Here is a 17,684-nt window from a genome sequence, read left to right as displayed (position 1 = left end):
TGGGTCTTCATTGGCCAGTCGAAGTTAATGTCCGTTATTTTGCGAAAGTAGTTCAACAACTTGGGTTCACACAAGCAGAACAAATAGAATTAGGTGTGTGGATTTGTGTATGCATGTTTGTAAATATTTGAATCTCTTGCATCTTTCAGAGATCGCTACAAGGTGAATTTCTCCTCTGTGAGATAAGTCTGAAATAGGTCAAGAGGAATATGTAATGGGTGTGACTGGCAGTATGCACGTGTGTATGTGCATATGCAAACCAATTTATTGAGAGTTGGAGTTATATGGTCTAGCTTGTGGTTGCATCATCAACGCCAACAATATTATTGAGTGGAAGCAGGCAAGTGGCTATCAGCCTGCCAGCTGACGCGCGCGGCCTCCAGCAATACTGAACAACCAGTTAGAGCTGAAGTTGGCAAAAATTATGACAGCAACAACAACATTAAGCTAGTGTACAACCAGCAAAAAATTGCGCTGCTCGCCTGTAGCGACAGAGGGCGGCAGCTGCGGCGTTATTGTGCAATAATGCTAAGCTCTTGCCAATCCACCATGCGAGCGCGTGAAGCTGTAGCACGGCGCTGGGTGGGGTTTGCATTGCCACACACACAATTTATTCTTCATTTCGTTGTTGCTGTTGCTGTTCGTATTTTTGCGGGTTGCAATTTTCTTCTTTCAAGCTCCTTTTTATTGTTGTTATTACACGTCGGTTGCACTATTTACTGGCCATCGCGGTGTTATTGTAAGATGCTGAGTGCTTGGCTGGCTGGTTGGCAGCTAGTGGTTCTCGGCTGATTATGACCCGTTATATTATGATTGTATTCTTGCAGCCGACATGGCAACTCTTTTGCTCTATTCACAGTTCAGTGCTACGCTCTGAGCTGAGTTCGTGTTGTTGTTGTTGTTGTTGTTATTGTATAACGAAGTTGAGTTGTTCTCGTTAAGGTTCAATAACATGGAATGCGCTCGCTGTGGCTTAAAAGGTTTCGTTTCCTATTCTACTATTACTTTGTTGTTGCTGTTATCTGTACAGCATTTCTTACTCCTCCTGTGTTTATTTTTATTTTTATTTTTTCTTGATGTGTCTTTCGTTGTACAGAATTTTTTGTGTTTCGAAAAAATTTTGCAAGAAAAGTGCTGCGCTTTATTGTTGTTTGTTGCTTTGTTGTAGTTGTTATTTGTGTTGCTGCCGCTATAATGATCACTTCAGATGCTTAACCTTATTATTATATGTTAACAACTAGTTCATTGGACACCGTTTTCGGGTGGTGTTGCAAGTAGCTGCTATATACATTGTTCTGTTATGCCTTTGGTGTTGCAAAAAGCATTTCGCTGATAATATGGGGTGTTACAGTTTGTTGCAGTAACGCTTCATTAATACTGGTTTCCTCCGAATTAACTAATAAGCGGTGTGCAGCGATTGCAGCGTGTTCTCGTCGCAGTTAGAAATTACGTAAATTGTCAAGAAAATGTATTCTCTAAGAATTTACTTTCAAAAGAACTTGTTTAATAGGTCTATCTGATTCGACCGATAGCTTTTATTGGTATATATTAAATATATGAGGGGTTGGGCTGTTTTGTTTCAAACAATCGGTTTTTATAAACCCGAATAATTCAAACATATTCTTTAGTATGTATCTATGCCGAAAGTATTTTGAAATATTGAAGCAACGTTAAGTCAATTTAAGTTAATTACGTTGTCATGTTATGTAAATTAAAGCTAAGTTAAGTAATGTTATCTTAAGTTATGATTTGTTATATAAAATAAAGTTAAGATATGTTACGTTAATTTAGATTTTTTTTTTTTGATATTTTTTGTTTTTCCGCAAACATTTTTTTTAACAAAAGTTGTCCATAATAACATTATTTGAGCGAATGGAGTTTCTTTACCCACTCACTTGTCGTTTTATAAAAAAAATAACAGTACACTAGCGACAAAACTATTCAAATGATGCCATCAGAAGAAAGATGTCAAACGGCACCTAAATAACCAATTTACTTCAAAATTCGCTGAGCCCAAATTTTTTACCACAACTGCAACGAGTCTTTATAGCTTTGCCTGGTATCACTAACAACTGTGCTAACGAAGTGCAGCTGCAACACCTCGCTAAAAGTTTCGTAGTTGGAAGCTGTGGTGGCGTTTTCAAAAGTGAGACCAAAAAAAAAAAACAGTTAAATTGCTAAAATTTGTTGCAAGTTGCCAAGCACTTAAAAACTTCTATAGAAGTACACAAAAGGATAGAGAAGATTCGCCAATTACTTATTTTTGTCTCAGCTTAGCACGAATTTCTTTCCCCAATTTTATTTTACACATTACCTTTTCCATGTCAAATAATTGCAGCTTGCCCACGGGCAACTTTTCGTAAGTCGATGGTGAACAGCAGAAGTAGCACAACAGCTAAGAAATGAAATATGCGATATGCGGTAGTCGAAAAAGTCTTTTCGTATTTCTAATCAAACTTCAACTTATTTTTTGTATGTTTATAATAATAAATTAATAAAAAAATTTGTTGGTCCAACACTTTTTGCCATTTTCCGCTAGAGTCATAATTCCGCCAGTGTAAAATTTCATCGGTGTAAATCGAAATTTCGAAATTTCCAGAACGGAAGCGGTACAGCGATTTTACGAATTGGTAGCTTGCACATCATTCTTCACTTTTTTATAAAAAAAAAAAATTTTTTAATATAGCGATTTTTTTTCATTACCTTCATTTTGGAACAGCTGTAACTTTTCTTTCAACTCACCTGAATTTTTGTGTGATTAAATGGAGCTTAAAATCTCACCTTTCCAACACTTTATGGTATGGTACAATGTGATTGGTGGCTGTGGAGATGGACGACTACAACGACACCTATTGACAAAATACGATAAGATTTTTTCGGCTACTCAATACTAACACAACATTTTACCACTATGAAAAGTTTTAAAGAAATTTAAAAAAAAAATTAATATCTAAAAGCTCATACTGAGATACTTTCTTAGAGGTGTTTAAGAATCTCTATCTCAGGGAACCAAGCTCCATCTTTCTGTCTCAACCTACTGCATGTTATATGTTCTTAGACTCATACCTCTAACTAAAAGAAACTAATTTAATTTATCTTGGTCTATTTGCGGAATAAAACCTATAACTCTCTACTAATTTCTCTGAAATTATATGCCAATTAGGCGAAGAATATTCTTGCTATTCACTACTCATAAAAGTTGCATACAAATATACTCAGTCACTAACATATATGTATATGTGTCAGCTTACATCCAGTGCTTTTAATACTTTCTTAACATTTTAGGCCAACAAATTAAATTAAATCTGTAATTCTAAGATTTCAATCTAAGTGCAACTTTATGCCTTTATCGCGCTGCCTTGTTTGAGCATTACGTGTTGCATGCCGCTTGACACACATCGCCAGCACCGACGGTGAATGTCGCCGTGCGTTGTCCACACTCTGTGCCCAATTTGGTTCACTCCGTTGTTTTTCTTTTCATTTTGCGATATTCTTGCTCTCCCAAGACAGTATCTGGGCACTTTCGAACGTTTGCTTTCACATTCTCCTTCTTGCTGCTGCTGCTGATAATGACAGGCTGACAGGCCGTACATGCAACATGCAACGGCGTGCACGGTTGCACGAGTGAGTGTCGACTGGTCAGGTGCAGCAGACAGCAGTCAAGCCACCGACACATCAACAACACCATTATCACTTAGAATGAGACAGTGGCAAAGCTGGAGTGAGGTGAGGTCACTGCAGACCGTTATGTGCGCTTTGTTAGTGAAACAGTGGCAATGATTGCCGTTTGCGGGCTGCTCTATAGAGCTTGGCAGTTGTGCTGTCCACCAAACAGGATGCCGCATTTGTTTTGTATTGCGCCCTTCATTTTTGTGCCACTTTGACTACACATGCTTGTTACCCTTTTTGTTCACTTTATTTTTGTTTTTGTATGCCTTAAATTGTTGTTAATGTTGCTTGTGTTGTTCTTGATTCTTTTATACTCCTCATTCTCCTAACTCTACTCCCTGATTCTGCGCTTGGTCTTGCAGCAGATACCGTAATTGCCATAGTAAATGCACGAAATAGCAACAAAATATTTGTGGCAACTTCGGTAGGCTGCCTGGTTTGCTTTGTGAGTAACTTCAGTTTGGTTGGCAATCTAATGCTTTTTCTTTTTGATTTATGTCGACACACTCGCAAAAACTCAAGAACTCAAGAAGCACTGGGGTCTTAATTTATACCTATGCATGTGTGCGCGCATAATAAAGTATGAAGCAATATTTCAGTGAAACAAACTTAAAATAGGTATGGTTATATATTATATAACTGCTTCTTAACTGATCCAAAAGTTACTAGTACCAAAAATTATTCGTGCATGACTAGTTTGTAACTAGTTTAAAATCACATATATATTAAATCATAAATAAATTGACAAACATTCCCGTAAGTATTTCAAATTTCTTTTGCTTAATCTAAATATTTTTGAAAAAAAATATAAAAACTATTTATATATTATATATTATTGAATTTATAAAAGAGGTTTCTAAACTTAATCTATATCGCACTCTTTCACACTTTTCGAAGAAATGTAAAGCAGTTTAAATTTAAAAGGGTATATTTCGGGCTATAATATGACCTTTAAGACCAACCAGTTTATAATACAAATACTAAAAATTATTCTACTATCGCTCAAAACAGTTCGTTAAGGTTATTTTTTCTCTCTTCGTAACCCAAAAATAGTTATTCTCCAAAAGTTTCGAAAATAAGTTCAATCGGAATGTAAAAGGCAAAGATATGTGTAAATGAATGAAAATAGTATAAGTTTCCACCCAACCGACGTAAAGACACACTTGCAGACTCTACAATGAATTTCAAAGAAATCGAATATAGTATTTCAGAACAAACCTTAAGCTTTTTCTGCCACCATCGACTTCGATCGGCTGAACCGTTCACTTTAAAATTCATCTCCTCTTGCCGCTCGCCTTTTACTTGCTCAAAATTCATGTGCAATTTTTCTTCTTTATGATTATACTTTATACGTCTCTCGTTATTTCCTTTTACTGGTGCAAAGAGTTTTCTTGGAATCTTACTTTTGAAGATTTGTAGTCTGATTTTTTACTTTTAGTATGGCGGCCATCATATACAGTTGCTGTAAAAAATATATTGCATCATTTGCCAACTGTGTAATGCTAAATTGGAGCTTTCTTGTACAAATTTATTTTTGTTCTCCTTAATATCCTCTTTAGAGTGCTCTAAAGCCACCTGCTGACTTTGACGCATTCTCAATGATTCCTTTATTGAACTCGTAGATAATTTTAAGAAATATAATATATTTTACACTTAGTAAATCAAAATACTTATTTTCTACATCTTAGAAATATGTTCTACTCCCGCGCCATTTTTTGTTTATAAAGAAGTACTATATGCATATTTACCTCTCAAATGTCTATTATCTTCATTTCTTGTGAAATAAAAACATACAAAATACTTTGCTTTTTCTTTGCACATCTTCGGCGTGCCCTGCAACTTGTTGTTATAAATATTGGTATGATCATATCCTAATTCCGGTTTCCAGCAAGTATATTTGCTACAGCTTTATTTATTTCTGCCGATTTGCAGCGTTAATTAAATTTAGAAGCGAATTCTACCCACCAGCTGCAGAACGCAACTTTCGCAAGAAACAGCCTACTGTGTCCGCACTGATGAGCCAACTCCCCTAGTAATATGATTAAATGACTGCCATTTTTCTTCATCACATTATGCGAAAGACACAACAGTCAATGCTTCCATTTCACAGCACAAATATTTATAAATCGTTTGCTTGTTTTATGGCGAGTTTTAATATTTTCTTTTATCGCTAAGACTTTTGTAGATATTTGCAAATACACGCCACATTTCTAGTAGAACTAACAAGCATCATTAATCAAAATGGCGTAAAAATGTACCAGCACATACGTGTGTGTAGATAGCACCATAGGTGGACAGCAGCCACCTTGCATCTTAGTTGCAGAAGCTTTGGATTTACTTAATGGCAAGTTGTGGTCAAACAACACTTTTCATAATAGTAATAATTAAGTGTATAATCGTAAAAGGTGTATAATTTTCTAGCAACGCGTGTTATAGCTATTTGAGTTAATCACTTTTGTAATTGAAGAGAAGTTGAGTATACGCCGTGGCCGACGCACAGCAAAAGGGTTCGAAAAATTATCGCACAAGATCAACGCGGCTATTTCAATTGGAGCAATTTCATGCAGCATTTGCACTTATCGCATATTTTTTATTTGCGATAATGTGCAACAATAACAACAACAACTATAGCAACAGCCACTAGTCGGTCCATTTCATTAGTTGCTGTGTGACATGAGCTGCTGAGCTGCGCCAACCGCCTTACATACCATATTAGGCTCCAATAAATGAATCAGCTTTGTGGCTTATTCAACAAGTAAAACAGCAAAAAGTACAAAAACAACAATGTGCAAGGCGAACGCATAAGAACGATTCAATTGAAAGGCGTTTACCAATTCGCCGCAATTGTATTTGCCATCACCGAGCACACACTCACACTCATATACACTTAGACCTATCTGCGTGGCGTCCCTCTCGTGTTGCTTGTCATCTGCATATCGTGTTGCAAGCTGCCAAGTGTTGTATGTTGTAGATTATGTGCGTGCCACTGCTGCCACTATTGTTAAAGTGTTCTTGCTAGTCATTGTTGTTGTTGCTATTATTTTCTGTGGTTTCGCTGTAGTGATCGTGTTGCGATAGCAAAAGCAGAGCAATTTACTTTTATGCGCCTGGCACTTCGCTGTTGCAGTTGAAGGCGAATAAAAATAAAACTCAGTAAAAGCATCTAGTCGAAGTGTTATTTTTTCTACCTATTCTCGCTTACGCTTCCACGCGCTACGCCTTAATTGTTGTTGCTTTCAAATCCTGTGGCCATTTTAGGACTGAAGGCTGTTGCTTCTGTAGCACTGTGACACAGTGTCTTATGTTCATCATTATATATCGATTTCTGTCCCTAAAATATTTTGTCCTTAAACATCTTTTTCTGAATAAACAAGTATATTTGGGTTCACACATGTCAAAGATACTTAAAGCAAGAAATCAGCGAAAAATCTCAGTCGAAATCTCAAAGTATAACTTCTCGATATCTACAAACTTCTAGAGGTTTTAAGCCATTGCGAAGGTATTTTCTTCATTCGCCTAAATTTCCTCCACAATTAATTTTCAATAATAAAGTCTACATTTAGGCGCTTTATACTAAAAATCCTTACAAAAAAGTTCAAATTACAGCTTTTTCGAAAACTTGCTGAAATGCTTCCAAACCAAAAAACAAAAAAAAAAAGTTCTATGAAACAACACCAATGCTGTAGTGTGATTTAATCCATAACAGTCAGAATGGATATTGTTATATTTGAGTTTATTACTCTATAGTCTTTAGAAATGCTCGACAATCGGTATTCAACTATTCCAAGTTCGTCTTAAGAGCTCGTCTTGAGAATATTTTTTTTTTTATTATATTGCCTACTATTAGGTCTATTGCGAAGGAGTAAATCAAATTTAGCGAAGGCGCACTCCAAATAAAGTGTACTCCTTAATCTTAAGGAAAACAAAAACTATCGTGAGTTAAAGTCTCAAATCAAAACTTAAGTAAAGATACAAACTTAGTTTTTCGCAACAATATATAATATTTCGATAAATATTTTACTATTACGCTATCCCTGAGGATATTATTTTCGACGATTTTTAAAAACTAGCCGCGCTTAAAATTTGGCTTTTTCAAAAATATAAATTTTATTTACTTTTTAACGGTTATTTATTTCAATATTTAGAAAAAAATGCTGTAATTTTGCAATATTACAGTTTGTTTCATGCATATCAAAATGCCTGGCGATTCTTACGTTTCATCACGTACTTAAACAGCTGACGCTTTCCTCCAAACACTCCTCAATTGCAATATAATTTCGTTTACCCAACTAAACCACAGTGCAAAGGCGCTAACTCGCTTGGTTCATCCCTCTTTCCGGTCATTGTGTTGTTGCTTCGTTTGTCCACCGCACCAACTTTTGCGGTTAGCCGCCTTTACTAACAAAGAAAAATCGTTTTCAAATAATATTTTGATTGTTATGCCAATGTTGAGAGCTGCAAGAAGATATCAGGGAAAAGTAAAACAAGTGCTGCTATTGGCAAAGTCATAGCAGACAGCAATCTTCTTCTGCCAAACCGACGCATCAGCGCGGAGATCTTCAAATTTAATTTCATAACTTAGTTAAATATACATACACACAAACACATATTTACGGTGTTTCATTACATTTGTGCATCCCTGATTTTGTACTCTGCTGCTGCCTTCCTTTTAACCATTACAATGGAAAATTGTATGAGCCATTGGCGTTGAAATGAAAAGTATTGGCGTAATTTGCAGTTAAATTATATATACATGCTTATTTGTGTCTTTCGGCCGCAATTTGGCGCACCGCTTGGCTTACATTGGCGCTGGCGCTTTTGAACAAATGTGCCACAAACTGGAAGGTATTTGCTTTTTATTGTTTGCAACGTGAAATATACACCACTTTCCACTTGTTGCTTATATTATTGCATTTGCTATTTACCTATTAAGCGACTGGCACCTTCGAATTGCTTTCGGCGATGTAAATATGTGCGTTAAGAGATTTTCAATAAAAGACACTTAAACCGCCAATTGGAAAATAAGAAGGAAAATGAGAGTAAAAATATACCTTATCTTAGTTTTGAAAATGAACTGTTTATTCCGTCAATACCATCAGACAGGCACAATCTGCTGTTTTCTAAATTATTTGAAAAGTACTCTCCTTTAATTGTAGTTTAAATTTTATTATGGCTCTCCAGGTAAGTGCTAACTGTTTGACGTTTCCACTCGAACTATGCACCAAATGTTCGAAAGAAACATTAAAAATTCTCGGCACTTAACATTACTAAAAGCCAATTTTCCTAACTTTTCTTGGTCTCTGACACAAAAGTTGTTACAACTATCATCCCTTTATCCTTACATAAATGTAAAATCTTTTTTTGATAACGTTTTTTAGGTTATATATAACTATTTGCTATCTTTAAAGTAGTATTGAACTCAGCGTCCAAAAAATCTTAAATTAAGTAGTGAATTATAATACCCAGTAGCCAGTTTTGTGTTTCATAAGTTCACAAATACATGCCATACAAATATTTCAGTTTTGCTTTTTATTCCTTTTTAACTCGAATAAATTTTTCACTACACTCTTACCTGAATATAATAAAAGCAGCTATGAACTTACCACAAATGTTCATGTAGTAAATACATCGAACGCATTTCTTCGCTTCGCAGTTCGTTTATGCGCTGACATTGTCATTTGGTGGGCCAATAAAAATGCGTTGCTCGTCGTCCGCGAATGTGTCCTGGTCGCACACACGTGGCAGACTATTGAACATGAAAGCTAAATCAGTGCGTTGCAGTTGCCGCGAATGTGGCGTATTAAATTACACGTTGCACGCCAACGAGTCGAACGGTTTTGCCAGCACTGAGATTATTGTTGCACCAAATGGTGGAGTGCCTTGCATTACAGTCAGAGGTAGTAGATGTGTATAAGAGACAGAAATGGTGGAGTGCCTTGCATTACAGTCAGAGGTAGTTATCTACACGTACACACAAATATATTGCAAGTAATGGCGAAATGCATAAATAAAGCATTCCAAAGTGCCAAAGGTATGACAAGAACTTATAAAACACAAAATCGTTCGCGGTTGCATTGTAATGAGAATGTTACCAAGTTGCAAGTTATCAGGGTGTTCTGAGTTGAGTATTTTTGTAGCTAGTTACTTGGGGAAGATATTGAAAATTTGATTCCAGTTTTTCTCTTCTTTCTCGGAGGACCTTGTAGGAAATATTCAAGCACCTTTTTCCACAAATTTTTAATTCTGGATTCTTCTCGCGCCCTCTCTAGTGACGTCTTTAGTTCGATGATTGCCGTGTGCCTAAATTTTAGAATTACCTTTTCGTCATTACCGAGTGATAATTTAAAAGTTCGCGATTAAAATATGCTAGCAACCTTTTACTCAGAGTACCGACGAGTAGATTGCTAGTAAGATTTTAGTTTACCTGCATTTTTCAATGCCTAAAGTTTCCAATACAATGACTTCGACATAAACACTTATCCGGCTATTCAACATATTGAGTTTATGCCTGATACGAAAATAAATAAAAAAAAAAAACCGTACCAAAGATATTACAAACGCCAATTTTATATTTTATATAGAAGCTTAAATTGTCAACTTTTCTCAGTTATTCCAGTGCCTATTAAATTGTCTATCGTCAGCTTTTATTCTTACTCCCAAATCCAAGAAAATACAATTTCTGAATTTGCAATCCTAAATGTAGGCAACGTTTAATGATTTCAAGTTCATATTTATCGCGTTCTCACAACATCAAATTTTTTTACGTACCAAGGAAAATGTACATCGTGGGAGAAATCTTTTTTTAAGAACTAGAAGGCCTAGAAGGGAGTGCCTTTCACTTGCCGCCACCACAAAATCTGACCCTCCTGACATCTCGAGAGAGACATAAAAACTTTCATAATTCCACTGGCGCCATGTTTAGCGACCAGTGACCACTAGTTTACGCAACAGAATTATTTTGTGCATACAACTAACTTTCGCCAGAATTCTAATGCCGGAGTCACAGTATACTTCCACGGCGGTCGCCACCTTTATCCCCAAACTGTCGCTACTTTTAGTTTGCTTCATACCACACAGCTCAGTATATACTCAACGAAGGTGAGAAAAAAAAAACTACACATTTATAAAGCAAATGCACAGCAAAAATATTATTTCTTGTCCGTTTTTATTATAAATGCAAATTATGGCAGCCCTGATCGCGGCGACCGCCATCAGTGTAGTAACCCCACCGCTTCTTCTTCACTAAAGTCTTTATTGTCATTAAACACTTTCGCGGACGACGTACATTCCATGTCGTATTATGTTCTGCAGCGCCTAGCTATGCTGTGAATCAGTGTTATACTAATGCCCTTGGTTGAGCAGCCAAGTTATTGTCCTCACCGCCCATTGGCGCTGTCTTTTTATAATTGTCCGGCTTAATTGTTCTGCCATATCTAAGCGTTGCAGGTTGCACCAGCGACGTGGCAAAGAAAATTAAGTTGCAGTTCAAACAATGGTTGCATATCATCTTAACTGCATCAACAGCGTTAGGGTTCTCTTGAAAGCAATCTTTCTTCAGCATGAGCATGCAAAATGTGTTGGCTGCAGTGTAGAGAAATATGTTTGATACTCTCCACAATGTTTTCCGTGCCATTACATTTGGAGAGTTTATTAGTAATTTATATAAGTTATTATCATAGTTTTTGTAACCCTTTTTAAATGAGCAATACCTCTCTGTTCGGAGTACAAGCCGAGAGAACCAAACTTTTTCATCGTATTCAAAAGAGATGGTCTCGTCTTCTCGCCACAATATTAGAATTATCAGTTATTACAAACTTATTTGTTTAACGAAATGTAACCTCAGTGAATTAAGCATTCTCGAACATTCAGTTATTAAAGAACTTCTTCTTTTCATGGTGGTTTTATTTGATTTTACCCGACAGAGTCTAAATCTGCACTCACTGACGCGTTCAGAAAATAGTTTAACCCCCTGTTGAATAAAAACCTCCCTAAATCTATAAACTTCTTTATAGGCTGCTTTAGATTGCATTTGATTAGTTAATTTTTAGATTCACTGAAAGCATTTTACATAAGTACAATTAAATTTCATAGGTAAAGCTCTCTGGGTGGCTGAGGTAAAAGTCGAAAAACCCACAACTTGACCCAGCTTAGCGATGTTATCGTTGCCTGTGAGCTTTCAATATAGTTTATTGAGCATTCATTGTGGCTATTAGGCTTTCACTATAATTTATTTAGCCTCCCTGAAACATAAAGAGCTTTTTTGTAGCTTAACGAGCTCGTTGTAACCATTAAGCTTCCAACATGAATTATGGAGTCATTGAGCTTTGACCATAATTCATAAAGCTTTCTTTGTAGCATAAAGAGCTTTTTTGTAGAGTATAAAGTTTTCATCATCATTTATAAAGCTTTCTTTGTAGCATAACGAGCTTTTTTGTTTATATAGCCGCTGCTCCTTTTTCAATCATCTCGCCTGGCAGTAATTTTTCGTTTTAAAAGCATTGTTGCAAGCACCAATAATCTCTTTCGTATTTCAAGTAAATGGCATTTGCAGCACTCGCTGCCATGGCGGCACCACCCTTCGGCCGATTGGCGGGCTTTCATTAAGATTGTTAATTTAAGATCTGTGGCGTAATTTACTTTGTCACGTAAGAAAATGCTGCTGCAGTGTGCTGCTTGCTGTTTAAGTATAAATATAATCTCACTTAACGTATATATATATGTGTGCGAGTGTATGTGTAAGTGTAGTACCCTTTACTTTTAATTTTCACTAGCATTGCAACACCGCTGCGCCTGTGAAATGTGCGTTCAAGTGGAAATGTATGTTTTTGTGTATTTGTAAATATGTATATATGTATGCATATGTGCGTGTATTCAGCTGGCATTGAATATATGTAGAATACATACCATATATATAATACATATGCACCTATGTGGTGAATAATAACATGTTGCATGCATTCCAACATGCCGGCATTCATATGTCCAGCAGCGTGCCACAAATAATCAACAGCACAATTCAATAAAGCTGCATATTAAGAAATCACAATTAGCATATGTGTATGTGTGCGTGTTCATTTTTCTGCGATATTCTCTTCATAGAACCGTCTCAACGTCCATCATTCTGAAGCATTCAAATTTGATTTTGTACTTGCCACAAACATAAATATACGCTCAAAGTTGACTACGGCAGCAAGAACACAGCAATTGTGCACACAGCGAGGCAGCTAAATTTCCATCAACGGAAACACAACTCGTCGCGTAATTGTATTAAATGAATTGTGCAATAAAAGCATGACAAGTGCAAGTTAGAATCATGAGCAAAAGTGGTAGCAAAAAGCCTTACTCGAACAGAAATGGCAAAAACAAAGCTTGCAACCAACAAACAGCAGCCACGCAACACGATATAATAATCTTTGTGTCACACAAACACATATATAAGCCTAACAACCACTTTCTGATTGTGGCAGTCGTTCCTCGAGACCGCTGCGGCTACTAACGTTCCGATCAAACTGTCCAATGTTAGAATGTCGGGACCGCCCTTGCACTGTACTCCAACCGCCATTTAAACGCCACCATTGCAGCTGCCCACTCTCGTCCGTCCGTTGCAGGTTGCATTTTGCTCGCTGCCTTTTTCTTCTGATAATTACAGTTGCTTTGTTGTAGCTTCGGTGTGTGCCTCCCAACAAACTGCTGCCGTCGCCGCTTTTGCCACAAAGACGCCCTTTACACAAACCAAGTGCAACATCCGCATTGCGCAATTGGCAAAAAAGCATAAAAAACGAACGCCACGTTGGTGGAAGAAAAACCGAAGAAATGAGCAGTAGTGGAATCAAAGCAAAAACAACTGAGTGAGCGCAAGAGCGGCAACAATAAGCGCACAGAACATTTTACATGCTCCAAAATGTGCTTGCAACTACGATGACACAGCTACTACTCTACTAGCCAGCGCGCTGTTGCACGAATGTACTACAAGTTCACTCACAGCACTCCCTCCAAAGCTCCAGCGTCAATATGTTTCATTTGCTCTTTAGAATTCAGTGTCATAGTTTCTTATTTTATGCATTTTTGGCCACATTTTACAATTGTTGTTGTAGTTTTTGTTTTGGTTTTATAGGCCACGTTTCAACAGCAAAAATTCGTGTGCCTTTTCTTGCCTCAGTGGGAGCACTCGTCGTCACTGTCTCATTGCTCTTTGCATCTCTGGCTTTCCTACTTGTTTGTTGTTTTATTTTCTGTTGTTGTTGCTACATTAGCTTCCTCTCTGTAAACTTATACGCTCTGCTGTTCTTACGAATCTAATATTCTTATGTTCTAATGCTCGGCTGTCTATTATTTGTGTTGTTATATGTGTACGTATGTATTGCCGTTGGCTTCATATTCTAGATTATTCTTTAACTCTTTTGCTACTTGTGATTTTAGCCTTAGTGTCTAATATAATGATTATAACTGTGTGGCATGAATGGGAAGTTGCTTAGCATGTAAACTCTGAAAGAAAGTAGAAATTCGTTAGATAGTTGATAAATGAAATAAAGCGCAATATTAACAGGTAATTTGAAATTAAAGCAAGAGGCATTAAAATGAGCGGAGAATGCAAAACACAACTTAGGGATGTGGAATTTCAAATTATTTAGATCCATTTTTGGTTGAAGGCCATACCTGCCTTTAATACCGTTCATACCTATTTTTTCTAGCATAGAAGTTATTTTATATCACCACTATGTGCTATAGTAAACCGATATCGGCAGCTCCGACAAGTGAACAGCTTTTTACAGATAAAAAAAATTTCAGAAAATAAAATAAAGAGAAACGACAGATGTATGTACATATATAAATATATCTCAAGAAAAATATCATAGGTAGTGTTTTTTTTTGTAATTGTAAGAGAGTAAGTGTAAGAAAATATTCAAGTATTTATTTTTAAATTATCTGAATCAAAGGTAAGAGAAGCTTTCGCACATTTTATTGACCATCATATGCCCTTATGTACACAAAAGCAAGTGTGCAGCTTCATTTTTTGCTCGGCTTTGAAACATAACAAACACGGGTACTAGAGTTCATCAATTCTAATAGTACCACATCAGATCTTTACAAATCTTACAGGAATTTCGAAAGAATTGTTAACTTTGATAGCAGTTTTATTACTATTTTTGATGATTTTAGACCGTTATACCTTACGTAGTCTGTTCACAATTTATATTAGGTTATTTTAAAGATTAGCTGGAGAACTGGAAATTGAGAGCATCTCAATTACTTTTAGCTAATAATAATGCCATTTCAATTGTGTCATATCCGATAGACGGTAGTATAGTCAAATTACGCATTATAAATGCACAAATAACTCAGCAGTAGAGGTAATGCTTTAAAGAAAATAAATTCCGACAGCTTCAAGTTTCCTCAATTCTTCTTTCGCTAAAGTAAAAAGTTTCGAAACGATACTGAAAACATTTCGAGGTTCTCTACTTTTTCAAAGCATAGCCACTTCAAACTTAATGGGGAATGTTGACTACCTTTCAAAAAAAATTCGTTTGACATTTAGGTTTTGAAGATTATTTCTTTTCATTGTTGGCTGCGGCTACGTCTGAGATGATTCATCCGTTGAGTCCAATTCTCGATGATCCGTTCGAGCCTTCGACTGGTAACTGGCGAATGACACGTGTGAAGTTTTGCTCCAAGGATTGAATAGAAGTGGGATATTCTGCCTAGACATTAGACTTTACACATCCTTACAGGAAAAAGTCAAATGGTGTGATATCTCATGATCTTGCGACTGCTATATTTTCTTCACTGCGTGTTGGACTTGGTCTATTCGGTCGAATATTATCCAATAATGAATAATGGGTCTCAAGTTGGGCGATGGTGTTGCGAATACTATGCTCATTAGGTCAATTACAAAGGTAGTCTCGAAATTTATAGCAACCAAAAATAACCGTCGGATATCCTATAATGTAACCATTTAATTTTCCTTTTATCCTTTTATCTTTAAGAAGCTGATCATCACTACTCACTCATACACTATAGCATATAGCTATCACACAAACTAAACGATCGAAGTCAGGTGTCTGTATGAAAGACTTTTACATTTGAGACGACTTTTTTACGAAATTGTGCATAGATCAGTGTCTAACTTTCTACAATCTTCAAACAAATTGTTCAATATAGTCTACTGTAGCACCACTAACACTTTCCGATAGGAATCAAAAGAAAAATATGAATTTAAACCCTCCTGTAATCTAAAAACATTACGTGTGAAGGGCATTAAAAGCGTAGGGGCGCCTGAAATTAAAAATTTCCTTTGTTTTTATTGTTCTTATGTTTTCTATTATCGCTTGCTGTTTTTTCACTAGCCGCTACTGCAGCGTTTATTTATGTATTTACAGTTATTGGCCAGCAAACCACGCCGCCGGAGTTGCCAATTTACGGTGATCCCTACACGGAAACGCGGATCTAGTTTTACCAAAGGGGAATCCGACATTCCTGTTGGACAGAAAAAAAAAAAAAAAAATTGCAGCTGCTGCAGCCGCTGGATCGCGATGAAGAGAATCTGAGTCACATTGTCTTTCAGGTGAGTGCACGAATATGACCACAAGCTAAACTACTAGAACAAAGTTGACATGGAACCAGAACGCATGCAATGCAGCGCGCTGAAGGCGGTTGGCTAGCGGTAAAAAGTGTAATGCGATAACAAGAGCAACAACGCGAAATATACACGCGCAAGTGTTACTGTGTATATGTGTAGACGAAAAAAGCCCACGGTGGCTTGCCGCTGTGAATTTTTATTTGGTGAAATGCAATTTTTTTATGGTGAAATTTTACAATTGCACGCCACGTAATTTGCCGGCCGGCCAACAAAAGAATCTTAAGCGCTTAACTTATAAACAGAAAAATGCAAGCGCTTTATGGTTACTTTACTTACGCCACATTTTCTTAAGCACATCTTCTGCTTATACAAACCACCAACAGAGCGCTTCCCAGTTTCTACGATTGTGTGTGTGATTACCTCTGGCTGCTTTATTTATTTGAAAGTATTGAGCGATTTGATTTGTTTTTGCTTATTTTTGGTATTTTTTGGTTTCTTAATTATATTTTAATTTTTTTCTCATTTCGCTGCACCACGGGTTTCCTGTTCGATTCGCAACGTAACCGACAAACGACATAGCATTCCGCTTATTGTGCGTGTATCTGATGTCGACGACAATGCGCCGCGCTTCATGAACACCCTATGGGGTCACCGTGTCGAAGGTAAGCAATGAACCATTTTTCTGCAATTACAAAAACAAGCAATGCTAAACTTCCATCAGTGTGTGTGTGAAAATATTGGCAAAAAGCGCAGAAGAAAATTAAGAACTTTCCTTTACATTTTTTTATGTTTTAGCTTTATTTTAAACTTTAAGGGGGTATTCTTGTCTAGATGCTCGAATTTCGAGCCCTTTTCAACAACTAATAAAAAGAGTTGTTTTAACATTTGTTGATTAAACTTAGAAGAGTACACAAAATAAATTTTGAAAAAAAAAAAAAAATTTTCATCGTGATGCGTCCTTGAAGAAAAGGGGAAAAAAAGAGGCAGTGTCCTCATCGCCATGATTTCTACTCTTGTCGTCATCTGAAAAATAAAACAATAACAATTTTTTGGTTTTTTCAGAAAATGGCGTCTACTCAAAAAGAAGGTCAATTTTGTCACAAATTTTCAATTTTGTCGATTTTTTCTTATAAATTTAAAATTTTTACTTTTTGTTGCTTCTAGTGATAGAGTTATATTTGAAGAATATTCATGCCACATCAACTTAAAATCTCGACGTAAAATGCGCCAAATCGTTCCATACGCTAGTCCGAGTTGCCGTGAACTTCGCCGAATCGACACTCCACGCGTCTTCGTGTACACTCTCAGTTACGGCTGCTATATTTGTGTCCTGAATGTCGTCTATTTGGTAGAATATTATCCAACAATGAATGCAGGGACCCCACATGTTTAATCGTTGTTTAGACCTTTCCATAACAAAATGCTAAAGCACTTACTT

General features: G+C 36.5%; 1 long non-coding RNA gene across 1 annotated transcript in view; it reads left to right on the top strand.

Annotated features, from left to right (window-relative positions):
• Nucleotides 1–16,909, top strand: part of LOC108977390 — a 60,906-nt gene extending 43,997 nt beyond the window's left edge. Inside the window, exon 3 of the long non-coding RNA XR_001994030.1 lies at nucleotides 16,047–16,909. This is a non-coding gene — a long non-coding RNA (uncharacterized LOC108977390). The remainder of the gene's footprint in view (nucleotides 1–16,046) is intronic.
• The last annotated feature ends 775 nt before the right edge of the window (nucleotides 16,910–17,684 follow it).

The sequence above is a fragment of the Bactrocera latifrons genome, unplaced genomic scaffold (assembly GCF_001853355.1).
Source record: "Bactrocera latifrons isolate USDA-ARS-PBARC rearing strain unplaced genomic scaffold, ASM185335v1 scaffold_88, whole genome shotgun sequence".
In the NCBI taxonomy this organism is placed as follows: Eukaryota; Metazoa; Arthropoda; class Insecta; order Diptera; family Tephritidae; genus Bactrocera; species Bactrocera latifrons.
Note: the sequence above shows the minus strand (reverse complement) of the source record. Positions and strands in the feature narration are given on the sequence as shown.